General features: G+C 41.3%; 2 pseudogenes across 1 annotated transcript in view; both read left to right on the forward strand.

Moving 5' to 3' along the window:
- The first annotated feature begins 6,579 nt into the window (after positions 1–6,579).
- Positions 6,580–8,078, forward strand: LOC147887140 (uncharacterized; annotated as a pseudogene).
- A 1,793-nt stretch (positions 8,079–9,871) lies between these two features.
- LOC147887141 (ent-kaurene oxidase-like 3) overlaps positions 9,872–15,582 on the forward strand; it is a 30,567-nt pseudogene continuing 24,856 nt past the window's right edge. The window contains exon 1 of the transcript XR_015543206.1: positions 9,872–10,126. The product of XR_015543206.1 is annotated as an ent-kaurene oxidase-like 3 (transcript). The remainder of the gene's footprint in view (positions 10,127–15,582) is intronic.

Consider the following 15,582-nt stretch of genomic DNA (forward strand, 5'->3'; position numbering starts at 1 on the left):
CCACAAAGTGTATCGCGGTCATGCAACTTGAGATCGTGGGCAGATACCCTACTCAAGTGGAGACAGCCTACCACCGCCACCATCGCAGAGGAGATACATGGAGGCACTTCTATGATGACGGGTTGATTACTGAGGAGCAGTATACCCGAGCTACTGGACAGGCCCCCCAGGTATTTGAAAGTAATTAAATAATGCCAAAATTATAAGTAAAGATTTGATTTTTCATACATTGATATATGTTGTCCCTTGTTTACAGGGCGCCCCTGCACAAGACGACGAGGAAGACGAGGAAGGAGGTGCAGAAGGCAGCGCAGAAGGGAGCGTGGAAGGCAGCGAGGATTAGTCGTTAAAAAGGGCCCCCACCCCTAATGTATAAGCTTATGCCTCATTTCAAAAAAAACCCCTATTGTACACTCACGTGATATCATAAGTTTCCCCCTGTGAATCCCCCGGGCCAGTTTGCGACAGCCTTGTGTGCCATGAAGCTTAAACTTTGCAGTGGGGTGCCCACACTTCTCCATGACATCATTTAGCTTCAACCAAAAAATGATTTGAGCCTCATTGTCCTCCTCTTTCATCTTGCACACGACAACAATCATCAACTCTTAGACACTGCATCATACAACTAAAGTTAGGCGTAAGCATCATCCCTTTGTGCTGGAGGGAATGTAGGAATAGTAGCATTTGCCTTACCTGGGATCATATACGTGAGAAGCCATCATTGTCCACCCACATATGCACCGTAAATGGTTAAAACATATCTAGCTATTTCATAGATCTCAACCACTAGTGCAGCACATGTAGTTCACTAGATTACCCGTGAAGTAGGCCCTGTTCTTGACATCTTCAAGATAAAGCATCTGCTTTCATCATCGACCGCTTGATCGAGGAAGAGGCTCCCCTGGAAAAATCTGTAAGCACATCTTAGCTTCAGCTTCAAGAGTCTAGACTCCATGCCTTCATCACTTTTAGTGTGAGCACCATGTACCATATGCCATTCGACTACACATTATGTTGCTTCTAAGAATTCAAAGAAAACACACTTGCGTGTAGTTTCCATTGGGTTAAATCAGCCCTATATGGTTTTACCTGTGTCTTTGGACAAGAGGCTCCAACTCCTCAAGCATTGCCATCAACCCATTATCTGTAATGGAGATGCCCAGGTTGCGAATGAGTGCAATTGAGACTATTTTTTTTGCGACTACCATTTGTAGGTGTCTGGGACCTACTGCACTAAAGTCCTTCACCATCTCTTTGACTGTGCACCTAAGATCTTTTACATGGGCTCTACAGGTACCTCTTTGCACCTCATGATTATGTGTGCCCACGTGGAAAAAGAGTCTCATCATTTTGGGCCCTGCCATCACATAGTACGCCACACATTCACATTGCTTCAAAAGAATGGGGGACCTTTTGAAAAAGAAACACGCCAAGGTTCCCAAGCCAGTAGCAGACATTCCAACAATAGCATGCAATCAAGGAGACATAGTCAACGTTCTCTAACTCAATTTCTCGATAATGGGTGTGCTATGGATGACCTATCCATGTAGTGCAGTTCGACAATCCGTTAATCGACCTATTGGAGCAAAGGGGGTTTGTACATTCTAGCTCCCCCACACACCTACTGCGATGAACTTTGCTAAGAAATCTCATTGTTGTCGACATTGGTTTTGTCCAACAATGGCTGTCATACTTTTGCTCCATGCCATCCATTGCACTCGCTCCATGCAGCATGGGTGGTAGTTCGAATGCAACGTTCCCATTGTACATTGTCAGAACTTCCATCAACTTCTCCACTGTGGTTGAATTGTGCAATAGTCGATGACATCCCCTAGAAGACCTGATGTACGACGACATGCTAATGACTACTTGAGGACCCTCCATTGCGGCTACTATCAATCAGTACCATGCCATGGCCTCCTAATGGTTGTTCAACATGGCTTGAACATATCGTATCATTGGCTTCGACGAGAGGGAGTTCAAATAGATCTGTACTTCATTGAGGTTGCTAGACCCTGCACCAGTTGGGCCGGCCATTTCAAGAGGGGCGAGAGAGAAAGAGAGAGAGAGAGAGAGAGAGAGAGAGACGGCTAGGGTATGGAGGATGAGTTGAGAGAGAACGAGAGCTTGAGAGAGATGTGTGTGTGTGGGGGGGTAGGGGGTCTTTATATAGTTGATGTCTGACAAATAGCATTCAATGAGTATTTAATGCAAGAATAGGTGCAAGGGTGAAGATGCCATTTTTTGAAATTTGTTTGTTGTCAAACATTAAAAAAAACAGCTATACCCTGCACCTCCACCCCAAAAAACAAAAAAAAGCTTTTAAAAGCCTCGTGAAAAGCCCAAAAAAATGAGCATCTTGGCTCTTGGCATAGCAATCGCAATTATGCAACAATTAGAAAGTGTAGGTGGTTTGTGTGAAAGGCAAGCAAGGTTGTAGAAAAAACATGAAAACTAGTAAAAATTATATAAAAATTTTGCCAAACAGTAAAACAGCCATAACTTTTGTGTAGCAACTCCAATTTCCAAACTTTTTGAAGGAGAATCGACGGAATAACTAGATCGATGCACAAAGTTGGCAGCCACACACACACACACACACACACACATGCACACACACACACACACACACACACACACACACACACACACACACACACACACACACACACACACACACACACACACACACACGGATGCACGCACGCACGCACGCACATACACAAATTTCTGACCCCTTTCCCCCCCCTCTTTTTTCTACTTTTGTGTTTGGGTCTTGTTTCATGAATTTTTTTAAAGAAGAAGAAGAAAACTATTAATTGCTCCCCCTTCATTTTCTAATGTTTTCTACTTTCCAATTGTGTCATTTTTGCATTGTATAAACCCCCCCTGTATTACCTCTTTATAACTTCAACTTTATTGGCAAAACTTCAAAGCTTTTTTATCCTATATGATATATATTTATGTATAATTAATTTTACTAGTAACAAGAAGACCTATATGCTATATATTTATATCTAATTAATTTTACTAGGGACAAGAAGACCTATATGCTATTTAATTAAATTTACTAATGATGAGAAGACCCCCATACTTTAATTATCCTTTTACCTTTTTTCCCTTTCACCCCCACTTCAATTGAATGTTAACTCTTTTCTATTCACTTATTGTCCATTAACCCTCCCCCCCCTTTTTTTTGGTTTTCAAATAATTAAAACGCTACTAGTTAATATATTTACGTAACCTTAATTTACCACTATTTCTGGTCTAAACTTACCAACCCCTTAACAACAACAACCCCTAACACTACCCTGCTGCCCTCATCCAACTAAACCTTATCCATTCCCACCAACCTCTTACCCCTTGCCATTCATCACTTACTAGGCGTTACACACCGCCTTTCTTACATTCTATGCACAACACCTATTTAGTGGCATGCTTGACATTTGTAACTGCTCACCTTCTTCTCAGACACCCTCTACTCATTATGGAACAAAAGCTTACTACTACCTCCCACAAATATAGCTTCCTCACAAGCTACCTTTCCGTTAGATTGCTCCCTTTCTGTTGGCATGCTCTCCTCTACCATTCTTGTGGTCTCTTCTCTTGGCTCTGGCCCTTCTCTCAACCACCTCTACATCAGCGCCTCCGCTTACGAACCTCCTCTATGAACCCTTTTTGTCAAGACTAGGTGCTTGTCATTGTTCCCTGGCAAAGCCTACACCTTGGCTGACTTGCAGGTCTTCATTGGCCCCTTTATCTCATAACAACTTTCGTTTTTACATTTCTCATGCTTCCTTATCATTCAATGGCTTGTCTTTCCTTTTTTCCTCAGTTTCTCGCACTTCCCTTTGAGCGCACCACCCGTCTCTTACTGCTTGCTACCTACGGTGGGAGTGTTGTACCTTTGACTCTTTTAGCTATCATCGGGCTTCTCTACGTGATGGACTCATTGCGCACTTACCCATGGTGGCCTCTCAACTAGGTGCTTTTGGTCGATCATCTCTCAAACTTTTGGAACAAATATTTGTGTGCCCATGAGATCGTTGCCATGTTCTTCCTCTCCATAGCTACGTTTGCTGCTTAGGTCCATTTTCCTCTTCTTTTCAAATACTCGCTCCACTTCACTTCTCGTAACGATTTCAATTGCTAGCTAAAACTTGATTCAGTGAGAAAAACTTAACGTTGAAGCTTGAACTTGATTCTTAATAAGTGGCTGAGATCCTTCCATAAGTGGCTGAGTTCCTTTGATCCTCCATGCCAATACGCACCTACGATGTACTTTTTTCGGGCTTTGGTATTAGTGGAGGAGAAGGTGGCATTTGAGGTCACAGTGTTCATATCGTCTGCATGGCGTGAAGGACCTTGTTTGCTTGCTTTGATTTTGACTTATCTTTCAATAAAGCTCTTAGAACTAGTCAACCTTAGAGTTGACTTACCCTTGTTAGTCATTAGTCCTTTTTAAAGAGCACTCGGCTTTATTTACTTTAATCTTTAGCTTTATACCTCTCTTAATTTTTCCTTTAAGTTAATACTTTAATGACCTTTAATTTTCATCCGTAAAATGCTCTCTACATATACTTATTTACCTCTTATTTAATTGTATAGTGTTTTTTCTTTAATTATATATACAAATAAATAAATTTATCCAATTTAGTTTTTGGTTTTTTGTGTTTTGTGTCTTGGATGGGAATTTTTACTATAATAATTCTAAACCCTAAGTTCCTTCTAACCTTAAAATATTTTACTAACTTATTAATTAAAATTTCAAGCTTTTATTATACCTTAGTTTTTTCTAAATTTTAATATGCTTTGTCATACATGATTAGTTTGTTAGAGAAGTTTGTTGTTTCCTCGATTTATTGTGTCTATATCTTGTTTTCCCTTAGTCCTAACCCATTTCTTGTTTAATTTTTTCATTTTAATGCCTATTTTTTGCCTTTATTAATTCTCTTGCCTTGTTTAAACCATTCTATTCAATTTACCTTGTTAGTTGCTCTCCCCTAATTATCCTTCAGGAAAATCCCTTAATTTCCTTTATTTATATTAATTAATTGTCTTAAATCAATTATGTACCACAATTACATGTTGGAATTCTTAAGCAAATCTATTTTTTTCCTTTAAGACTTTGTCTAGATGGTCCTTGTGGTGCAATCAAGGGTGATGATTACCCCCCTAATGTGAAAAGGGTGTGGACTACCCCCCTGTAACAAGGTTTATTTTTTCTCTTAAGATGGTGCTTCATCTCTTGGTCTACTTTTCAATTGATAGTTCTGTTAATAGTTGCAAACAACTTTTTTTCACACATTATTTGTGGATTATCTCCTTTTATTTTTGCTCCTTAAATGACTCTTTTTATGCATTAGAATGTAGAACCTGTTGTGCATGTTCCTAGGTAAAGCACTAACAAAACAAGGAGCAAAGGCATTACTTGTCTACCCAAATCATGCTATATTGTTCTAACATATAGTGTATTTGGATGGTGGTAGGTAAGTGGACCCTAACCTCGGAGCCTGGACTACCCGATAGATTCAACATTTTTTGTACCAATTCTTTGCTTAAAGTTTGCAAACTCAATATAAAGAAAAATTCTTTTGGCCAATCCTCCTACTTTCTTTTTCAATAAAAGTTTTTGATTGCAGCATTATTAATGGGTACTTTAATTTAGTTGTATTTATTTATTTGTATGTTTTTCAAACCAATGCTTTTTATAATTATCCAAATGATTGAATTAATTGTATGGTTCATTTATTGATGGGATTATTAAATCTAAACACACACTCCCATCTCTCTCTCTCTCTCTCTCTCACACACACACACACACACACACACACACACACATCTGTGTCTCTGTCTCTGTCTCTGTCTTTGTCTCTATCTCTCCCTCTCTCTCTCTCCCTCTCTCTCTCTCTCTCTTTCTCTCTCTCTCCGTGCCTTAGAAACGTCTCTATCTTTCCCCCACCTATCTTTCTCTTTTTCATCTAGTAATAATGAGGGTTTTTGTTCCATGAATGTAGGTCATGCAAACCCTAACTTTGTACTGTATCCTCAATCTACATCCTAGCAAGAAATTCCTCACTCGTATTCAAGCGAGATGACATCGTCATCTTGTATGATGACAAATATGATCTCGTGGCTGAGGCACACAGCCGTCAGACACATGAGTCGAAAGGCATTCGATCCAGCAATGTTGGTGTCATCATTTCATGCATGTATGATAAGGGTCCATTGAAAGGAATCAACAAGATGGGGCTAAAGTGGACCTCAAAGAGAATGCGTTACTCGTGTGGCCCATTAAACAAGTGGTGAGCTCTTCTATTGTATCCTTCTTCCTTTGCATCAGCTTAGAGTGGGCTTTGTTGGATTTTCTTGAATCCATTTCACCAATTTCTATGAATAGAGACTTGATGATATAGCCTAGCTCGATGATGAGGACATGCCTCCGATGGGGGTGCAACTTCTGTGAGAGGAAGAGTGCGTGGTTTGAGGGGTGCTACTTTAATGCAAGGGGGAGGTAGATGAAGAAGGACAATTCGGCTCGATTCCTCGAACGTGTAGATTCTTATTGGTGCATCATCGATGGGAGGCCTGTCCTCAAAACTCCACGAAGCCTTGGTGACATCTGTTGGGGCTACCGCCGGTGCTTCTAAGCACGATTCCAAAGGAGAGGAAACTTGTGATGCAAGAGAGTTCAATCGAAGAAGAAGAGGAGGAGGAAAATGAGGACAGTTCCCTAGTGAGCGTAGCAAAAGTGTGAACACACCCTCTTCCCGAGGGCAACATGGCAAAGGCAGAGGTCGACGTGCACCAAAGAGATTGGCCAGAGAGGAGTGCAAGGACAATTATGAGGAGGGTGTCCTTGGACAGACAACAATGAGGGCCTCTCGCGACAAGACAATTGTGTAGGAGTGCATCGAGGACCAGCTACAATCATTCACAGTGAGTAGTTCAATCTTTTGAAGGTGTATAATCTCAAGGCACAGAGTGAGAATGAATGTTTGGGCTAAATGAAAAAATTTCCTTTATAGGTCGAAAAACATATCTCTCTACCCCCTATCCCCTTGTGTCGATTGCTCCCAATGCCCACTATCTGCCAGATCACATCCTGCACCCAAGAGCATTCTTCTCAAGTAGGTACTTGTTGGGTTTGGTTGTCTTCATTGTGTTCACCGCTGCCACACCAACAATGCAAAAGAGAGATGTGGACGAGGATGTGAAAAGGGAGTGGAATGCGCACTGGCTCTGAAAGCACAAAGAATTTGAGGAAGAAATTAGGAACATAGAGTGGACATTCTTATCCAATTCCTTATTTTACATTTGGGATGGGAACCATCGCTACACATGGTGGATGACCGAGATAAGGACATGTAAGTATTGTAGTCTAGTGATTTGGGTGATTCAACATTAGTAGCCATGTTTCATTTGTTTTCAACTCATGAATTCTTTTTTTGCTTTTGAGTGCCAGCCTTTCCTAATGATGAGCATCGGCATATACACATCCAATGCCATTTAGTGGAGGTGCCCTCGAAAGATGGAGAGTTGTTATCTACGTTATCAAGGACGAACATGTGAGTTCGATGATTCCTAATGAACGCATTGTGTTGTTAGCTGCCTCGCCCTAGCTGAAGGATCGTTTAATATGTTGCTTCTGACTCCAGGCTAGCACAGAAGGGGGTTGTCACCACCACTTTTCTGGACCTCATTTGTGAGACGAAAGTGTTGGGTGCTATATCAGATGTGGCAATCCATCGAAGATTGTCAATAGAGAAGAAAAAATGGCTGGACGCCCATAGGAAGAAGGTAGCTACAAAAGTGCATTGGTACAAAAACCCTCTTCCAATCATCGTACAGGTGATGTGGAAGTTAAGGATCAATAATGGGACACTTTTCCCTTTCCTTCTCTAGTTTTTGTGATATGTTTGATGACAAGGAAATGAATGCATGTGCAGGACACGTATGACAAACACTTGTGTCCAGTCATGCATAGCCGCAACGAGTTGTTGAATGTTGACTTTCGAAAGAAATGGAGCGAAGCATACTATAGTGTGAACGACAAGCTTTTGAAGCATATGCATTGACTCTTGAAGTTGGCTAACCTTGCACTAGGGGCAAGATGCTACAAGTAAGTGAATTGTAGGGATTACATGTGGAATGGCAACGATTAGATGACAAGCTTGCGTACAAAGTGATTGTTTATTGAAACCACTTCACTCTAGACTGGGGGATGAAGCCCCCAGGGGTGATCAATGAGGAGAGGCTGTATAGCCTTGCAATGTCGAGGTTGACGGAGGATGATAAAGTAAGGTCTATGGAAGCTCTGGCAAGCAACGACAAGGGGATGCATGTCATAATGGGCATTCCTAAGCGTATGATTCAGCACACCCTAAACCCATGATGAATAGGCTGCTTTGCTTTTAACTTGTGTGGTCAATTCTCAATTGATGAACACTTGTTTTGAGCACTTTTCTGTAGATGGAAGTGTGGTTTTCAGGACCTGGCTGAGATGGGAGACACTATAGTGATCCAAAATGCATGAAGCTAGACTCCACATTTTACGGCATTGGAGAAATTTCTACTCAATTGAGTGTGATGAGAATAAGTTCTTTAGACACACGTAGGAAACGAAGCGCAAACACAGAGAGCGCCTCTTCATGCATGTCACAAAAATTGCAAGCTTGGTATGCCTTGACAACCCAGGAAGGCGCAAAGCTCGCAAGCTTAAGGCATGTGTATCGGGAGGCAATCAATAGAGCGAGCCCGAAAAAGCGAGCGACAATTAGTTGAAGTGGTTGGAAAATCAAGCAAGCAAAGAAAGAATCTAAGTTTTTTATAAAATAATTGCTTGAAGTACAAAGTATTTAAAAAGGTGGTTATGTGTCACAAAATTTATATTCTAATGCACACAAGTTTTTTAGATGGTGCAAAAAGGCATGATATTCATCTAAATCATGCCTTGTCATTTGATTTGATATGTAACATTATGCCATTTATATTTGATAATCAAAAGATGCAGGGATGTTAAAAACTCATCTTTTGGGCCAAAACAATCAAATGTTGACATCTTGCCAAAATATAGGGATGTGAAAATGTCCTCTTTTGGGCCAAAACAGGGAGCGCGCTCCCTGTTTTGGCCTAGAAGAGGACATTTTCACATCCCTGTATCTTTTGATTTACAAGTCCAAACGGGGTCATGTTACATATCAAATCAAATGGCAAGGCGTACTTTAGACGATTATCATGTCTTTGTGCACCATCTAGTAAAATTTAATGCACCAAAAAATGAATTTGTGGCCAATTTACTGCATTGGTAAGATTAGTAGGAGGTAAGAATAAACCATTAGGGAAGGATATTTTTGCAGTAACAAAGAAACATGGGTTTTGTTCCAAGAGTGAACAGAGTTAAGAAACCTAAGCATTTACAGATGCATGGAATCTAGACTAATCCATGCAAGGAGTCCTTGGAAAGATGATCTCAATTACTCTAGTGGAAAGAGAGAACTTGATTGCAGTAGGGTTTGTCTTTGATACAAACAATGACTTGGAAGTTAAACATACAAATTGTCTCATGGATGATGTGAAATTAGTGTTAATGGCTTTAAAGTTATATGCATGTTTAACCTTCTGGCATTGAGGGAACATATGCACTTTTGAATAAGTTATTATTTTTTGCTACTAAAATGGGGTATTTATAAATCTTTTATTGTTTTTTATCTCTCGCTTTTTTTGGCTTGCTCGCTTTTTGTCGCTCGCTTTTTGGTAATCCTCGTGTATCGGTATGCTTTCATGACACACGTTTTTTTGTGAGATGTATTTGTGTTTCATAGTGGAGATACTAACTTGGTGGGATTGGCCTTTTGGATGTGCCAGTTTCATGTCTACAGAAGTGGCGAACCAAGCTGTGAGCCATTTGCCAGGTGACTGTGAAGATTGGGGCATGATAAATGATTCGGATGCATCAATGTATGAGGAGTTCCAGTTGGATCAAAAGTGGCCGGAGGAAGTGTACAAGAAGTGCTCGCTATTCTTGGATTACCCTAAAGGGGAGCACCCACGCGAGGAGAAAGAAATGTACATGACGTACAACAAACTAAGGAGGCCGAAACAACCACACAAGCTTGCAATGACGGTATGCACAAACTCAAGTGTCCCCCAAAAGATTTCTCTTCCAGGTTATTTTATGTACTTACAAAGGACTCTACGCTACAAGAAACTGAAGCAAGCAAGGTGAGAGCGAGGAGGTTCGAGAGAGGCATCTTGATGTTGCATGTGAGATGTCTATGTGCATGGAGACGTCCACCAAGCACATTCCACCAAAATGGCGGGTTATTATATGCAATCCATTCTAGGTAGGAAGTTTGATACGAAATGAGCAGAATTACGAGAACTTCAACTGGTTATTGGAGTCTCTAGAGGAGGTGAACCATGGGAAGTGTTTAGAGGTAGATGGTCAGAGCACAGATAGCTCATGCAAAATCATGGTGGTTCACCTCCTTGATGCATCACCGATATTTGGACTAGGGGATGTCGTTGAGTGGTGGAACGGTTTTGAGAGAATGCTTGTAACGCATTCAATCTTGCAAATTGAGTGCTTGCAGACAATGGAGTCCTTATATTCATAGGGACAATGAAAGGATTGGACGCCCTTCTCATAAAGATCAGGGAGGATAGGCATCTGCATGAAGAAATAGGATGCCAGAAGTGGATATTTTTTTGCTCGCATGTGCTGCACTCAGAAACCACAATGTGTGCAGGGAAAGAGAGAGGTACGTGCTGTAATCTCATGAAAGGTTCAAGACATGATCGCATGATGCATATGTTACACATTCTGATTTGTTTATGTATGTTTATATGTAGATCCACATGATACATGTAATGGTGTACGTGTTCCAAGGTAAGGAGCATAGAGCCACCCCGTTGGAGGACTTTGTGGAGGATGATATCAGCACCGTAGATGTGCTAAGCGAATGATATCCCCGTGCGAGGTACTACTTAAGCAATTGTGTAATAGCTTTGGCAAAAGTCAAAACATAAGCTGGGCTTGCATTGACTTTTAGTGTTATGGTAGGTGGCATGCAATGTAGACGATTATTTTGGATGAGGTTGTTGTAGGCCTTCTCAGAACATGGAGACACGCTCCTCGATTGCAATGGAGGGTGTAGAGATTTGGCCTCGGGGGGATCACTCATCATATGTAACCCTATCACGTGAGTTCAACAGAAGGATTTTTTTAATTTCTAAAATTTACAGAAATAAATATACATAAGGGACTCTTTAAAATAGTTTTGGAAAAAATTTACAGATTTGTATAGAAAAGGGGTACATTTTATTCATGAAATTTTTTACAGATAAGGGACTTTAAATATAGGCCTTGAACGCACGTGATATAGAGGGTTTATACATAGTGACCCCCCCGAGGATTTGGCAGAAGCCGCAGTGCAAGAGGGGCAGAGAGTCTTGTGCCTTACCATAGAGGGAGGGGAAGCACGACTTCTAAGAGGCAGAGTATGGGTTCGAGTTTGACATCTGCATGAATGTTTGTTGAAATTCAACTATGCACAATTTGGTTTTTCCTTTATGCAATATTGCACTTTTGTAATCTCATCGAGAGCTTGTGGCTATGAACAATTGCCCCCAGCTTCGAGGAAGCTGGTGATTTTTTATTTGAACGAGGTGTTGCTACATAGGAGGCCAAAGATTCAAGGTGCCTTGCTAGCCAAGGTGTTAGAGCTACAAAGCCACTGGGTCGCGTTATGGGGTATGAAGATAGTGGGAGAGAGGGAAGGAGTCTCACTTGCGGCTTTCTCACATACACAATGGGGGAATACACACACAGGTGGAGGCTGAAAACAGTTTTTCTCTTCTTAGTTGTGAAAGCCAAAAGAACTCAAGTACAAAGAAATAGAAGAACCCTATATGTGGGTCTCAAAACCAAACTCAACTAACTAAGGTGGCATACTAACTGAGCCACGAACTAGAGTAGATAAGGATAGCTGTCATCCAGCTATTATTCGTGGGCGGTGTACCAACCGCATCTGTAGCTAACAAGTCGGTGACATAAATGCACAACGGTCACCCTGGCATATCGCGAGTGGAGCTCGATATCTCAACACTCCCCCTCGAGCTCAATCCCAATTCCTGCACACCAAGCAGGTCTCTGAACTTGCGCAGCTTCTCTGCGCCCAATGCTTTTGTGAATATGTCAGCTACCTGATCCTCTGTGCTGACATAAACTAGATCAATAAGACCTAGTAAAACCTTCTCCCGCACATAGTGATAATGCACCTCAATGTGCTTTGTTGTAGCATGATAGACTGGGTTATTTGCCAAGTGTATACTGCTCATGTTGTCACAATAAATGACAACTGGCCCATCTGTAGACTGATGCATATCATAGAGTAGCTTATGCAGCCAAGATACCTCGCATGCAGCCATTGCTGCACCCCTGTACTTAGCCTCTGTGCTCGACAAGGCAACTGTAGGCTGTTTCTTACTGCTCCAAGTGACTGCAGCACTCCCAAAAGAGAACACATATCCACTGGTAGATCGTTTATCAGAAATACTACCAGCCCAATCAGCATTAGTGTATCCATGCAACTGTATCTGAACCCCAGCCTCATAAAATAGTCCATACTACAATGTGGACTTCACATACCTGAGTATGCATCTAGCCGCATCCAAATGCAGTTTCCTTGGAGCCTGCATAAACTGACTTACCAATCCAACAGCATAGCTTAAATCTGGCCTGGTAATAGTCATATAAATCTAACTTCCTACTATGCGTCTGTACATAGTAGGGTCTTCCAGAGCTCACCTGCATCTGTGCTTAGCTTCACATTTTGCTCCAAAGGAACTGAAATAGGCTTACAGCCTGTCATCCCATATTTGGACAGCATGTCCAATCCATACTGCCTCTGTAAGAGTTGTATCCCACTTGGTGATCTAATCACCTCAATGCCCAAGAAATAACGTAGCTCTCCCAAATCCTTCATCTCAAACTTCTGCTTCAATAGCATTTTCACATGAAGGATATCTTCATCACTATCACCTGTGATGATCAAATCATCAACATAAATGACAAGCAGCATAATCCCTTTCTCTGTTTTTCTCACATAGAGTGAGAAATCTGCCTTGGAAATGTGAAAACCAATAGTGACAAGATACTGTCCTATCTTGTCAGACCATGCTCTAGGTGCTTGCTTCAAGCCATACAAGGCTTTCTTCAACCTGCAAACAAACTTAGGATGAATAGCATGAACATAACCTGCTGGCTGCTCCATAAAGACCTCTTCTTGCAAATCACCATGCAAGAAGGCATTCTTTACATCCATCTGATGTAAAGACCATCCCTTTGATGCAGCCATAGCAATGACTGCTCTTACAATTGCCATTCTTGAAATCGGACTAAATGTTTCTTCATAATCAATGCCATATGTCTGTGCATACCCCTTGACAACTAATCTTGCCTTGTATCTATTCACAGAACCATCTGCATTGTGCTTGATCTTGTAAACCCACTTACAGCCAATTGCATTCTTGTTTTTAGGCAAAGGCACCAATTCCCATGTAGCATTGGCTTCCAAGGCATCCATTTCTTCATCCATGGCTTTCTCCCATTTTTCATTTCCCATGGCTTGCTCAAAAGAAGTGGGTTCTGGTTCCTGTATCACTTTGACCATATAGGCATAGTGAATGGCTGTAAATCCATCATATTTCAGCCTATCCATAGGATACCTAGCTCTGGTAGATCTGCACAAAATAGGCTCACTTCCAGGTGCTCTCAAAACATCCCTGGTCTTCCTTACTCCAGGTGTAACAACAGAAGGAATACCCAACTCATCATCAATGCTCTGTTCTGAGCCACTGGATTCACCATCCACATAAGAGTGACTTGCATTCACATCAAACATGGGTTGATCTACCTTCTCTTTTCCTTTTCGTGATACTTGTGTACCACTATCTGCATTGCTTTGAGGAGATTCTCCTGATCTCAATCTGCCTGTCCATGGCGAAGTATGTGAACCACTGCTAGAGGACACTGCAGGTCCACTGATATTTTGTGATTGCTGCTGTGAATGTTGTGCAGCATTACCATTTTGTGCATCTACATCAATCATCACATTTACTGGTTTATACCAGCTGCTCATCTCATTAAAAACAACATCTCTGCTCACTGTGAACTTACGTGTAGAAGGGTTATAGCATCTATACCCTTTCTGCTGCAGAGAATAACCAATAAAGACGCACTTCTCAGCTTTTGGATCCAACTTGGACCTCAACTCATCTGGCACATGAACATAGGCAATGCAACCAAAAATTTTCAAATGAGAAATGTCTGGTTTCCTACCAGTATACATCTCCTCTAGCGTCATGCCATGTATTGCTGCAGTGGGAGTCCTATTCATTATGTAAACTGCTGTAGCAACTGCTTCAGCCCAATAATAATCTGGTAGATCTTTTTCATTTAGCATGGCCCGAGATACCTCTCCAATATGCCTATTTTTCCTTTCTGCAAGTCCATTTTACTGTGGGGTATGACTGCATGAATATTGCTGCTTTATGCCATGCTCCTGTAGGAACCTTGCAAACTCATTTGAGAGGTACTCTCCCCCTCCATCTGACCTTAGGCATTTTATTTGTAGGCTTGTTTCTTTTTCAACCATAGCTTTAAAAGCTTTGAAGTGCCCAAACACTTCACTTTTCTTTTTCATAAAATACACCCAAACTTTTCTACTGAAGTCATTAATAAAAGTGACAAAATAGTGGCAGCCTCCAATAGATGCAGCTTTAGTAGTCCACACATCAGAGTGGATTAATTCCACTGGCTTTTTACTCTCTTGAACATGCCTAGGAAATGGTTTCCTTGCCTGTTTTCCAAATTGACAGGCTTCACAAACCTTATGCATTTCTGCAACCTTAAATTTAGGCAATCCTGGAACAATATTTTGGGCTTGCATTGATTTGAGTCACTGTATATTAACATGACCAATGCGTTTATGCCAGATATCAATATCTGCAACTACACTGGTCCCATGTGCAAACATTGCTGCACTCAATTCAGGCATGTCCGCATCCAACGTAAACATCCTGCCCTTCTTCTTTCCTTTTGCTATCAAGCCACCGTTATTTTTCATATCTTCAACAAAGCATCCATGAGGATTAAATCTGACCTACAAGCCCTGCTCAACCATTTGACCAACAGAAACCAGGTTCTTGTGATGTTCGAGACATGAAATACATCAGACAGGTATTTCTTTTTCCCATCCTGCATAGACAAAGGAATTTTACCAATCTGCACAATAGGATGTGCAGTATCATCACCAGTCTCCACAAATCCTGGTTTTTCCATTTTCCTTGCATGCTGCATCCATTCTGCATGACCTGTCATGTGGTTTGATGCACCTGAGTCAACATACCACACATCATTTCGTTCTTCTGCACTTGTCACAGAATTGGTCATATGCTGCACCATAAATAGATGCTCATTTCTGTCATCACTATGTCTACTGGAAGATGCATAATTGCCTTGCTACAATTTTCCATTCATAATGTCATTCTGCTTTTTGTAGCAGTCCTTAGCCATAT

The sequence above is a fragment of the Dipteris shenzhenensis genome, chromosome 23 (genome assembly GCF_047967505.1).
Source record: "Dipteris shenzhenensis isolate YYH24624 ecotype China chromosome 23, Dip_SZ_1.0, whole genome shotgun sequence".
In the NCBI taxonomy this organism is placed as follows: domain Eukaryota; kingdom Viridiplantae; phylum Streptophyta; class Polypodiopsida; order Gleicheniales; family Dipteridaceae; genus Dipteris; species Dipteris shenzhenensis.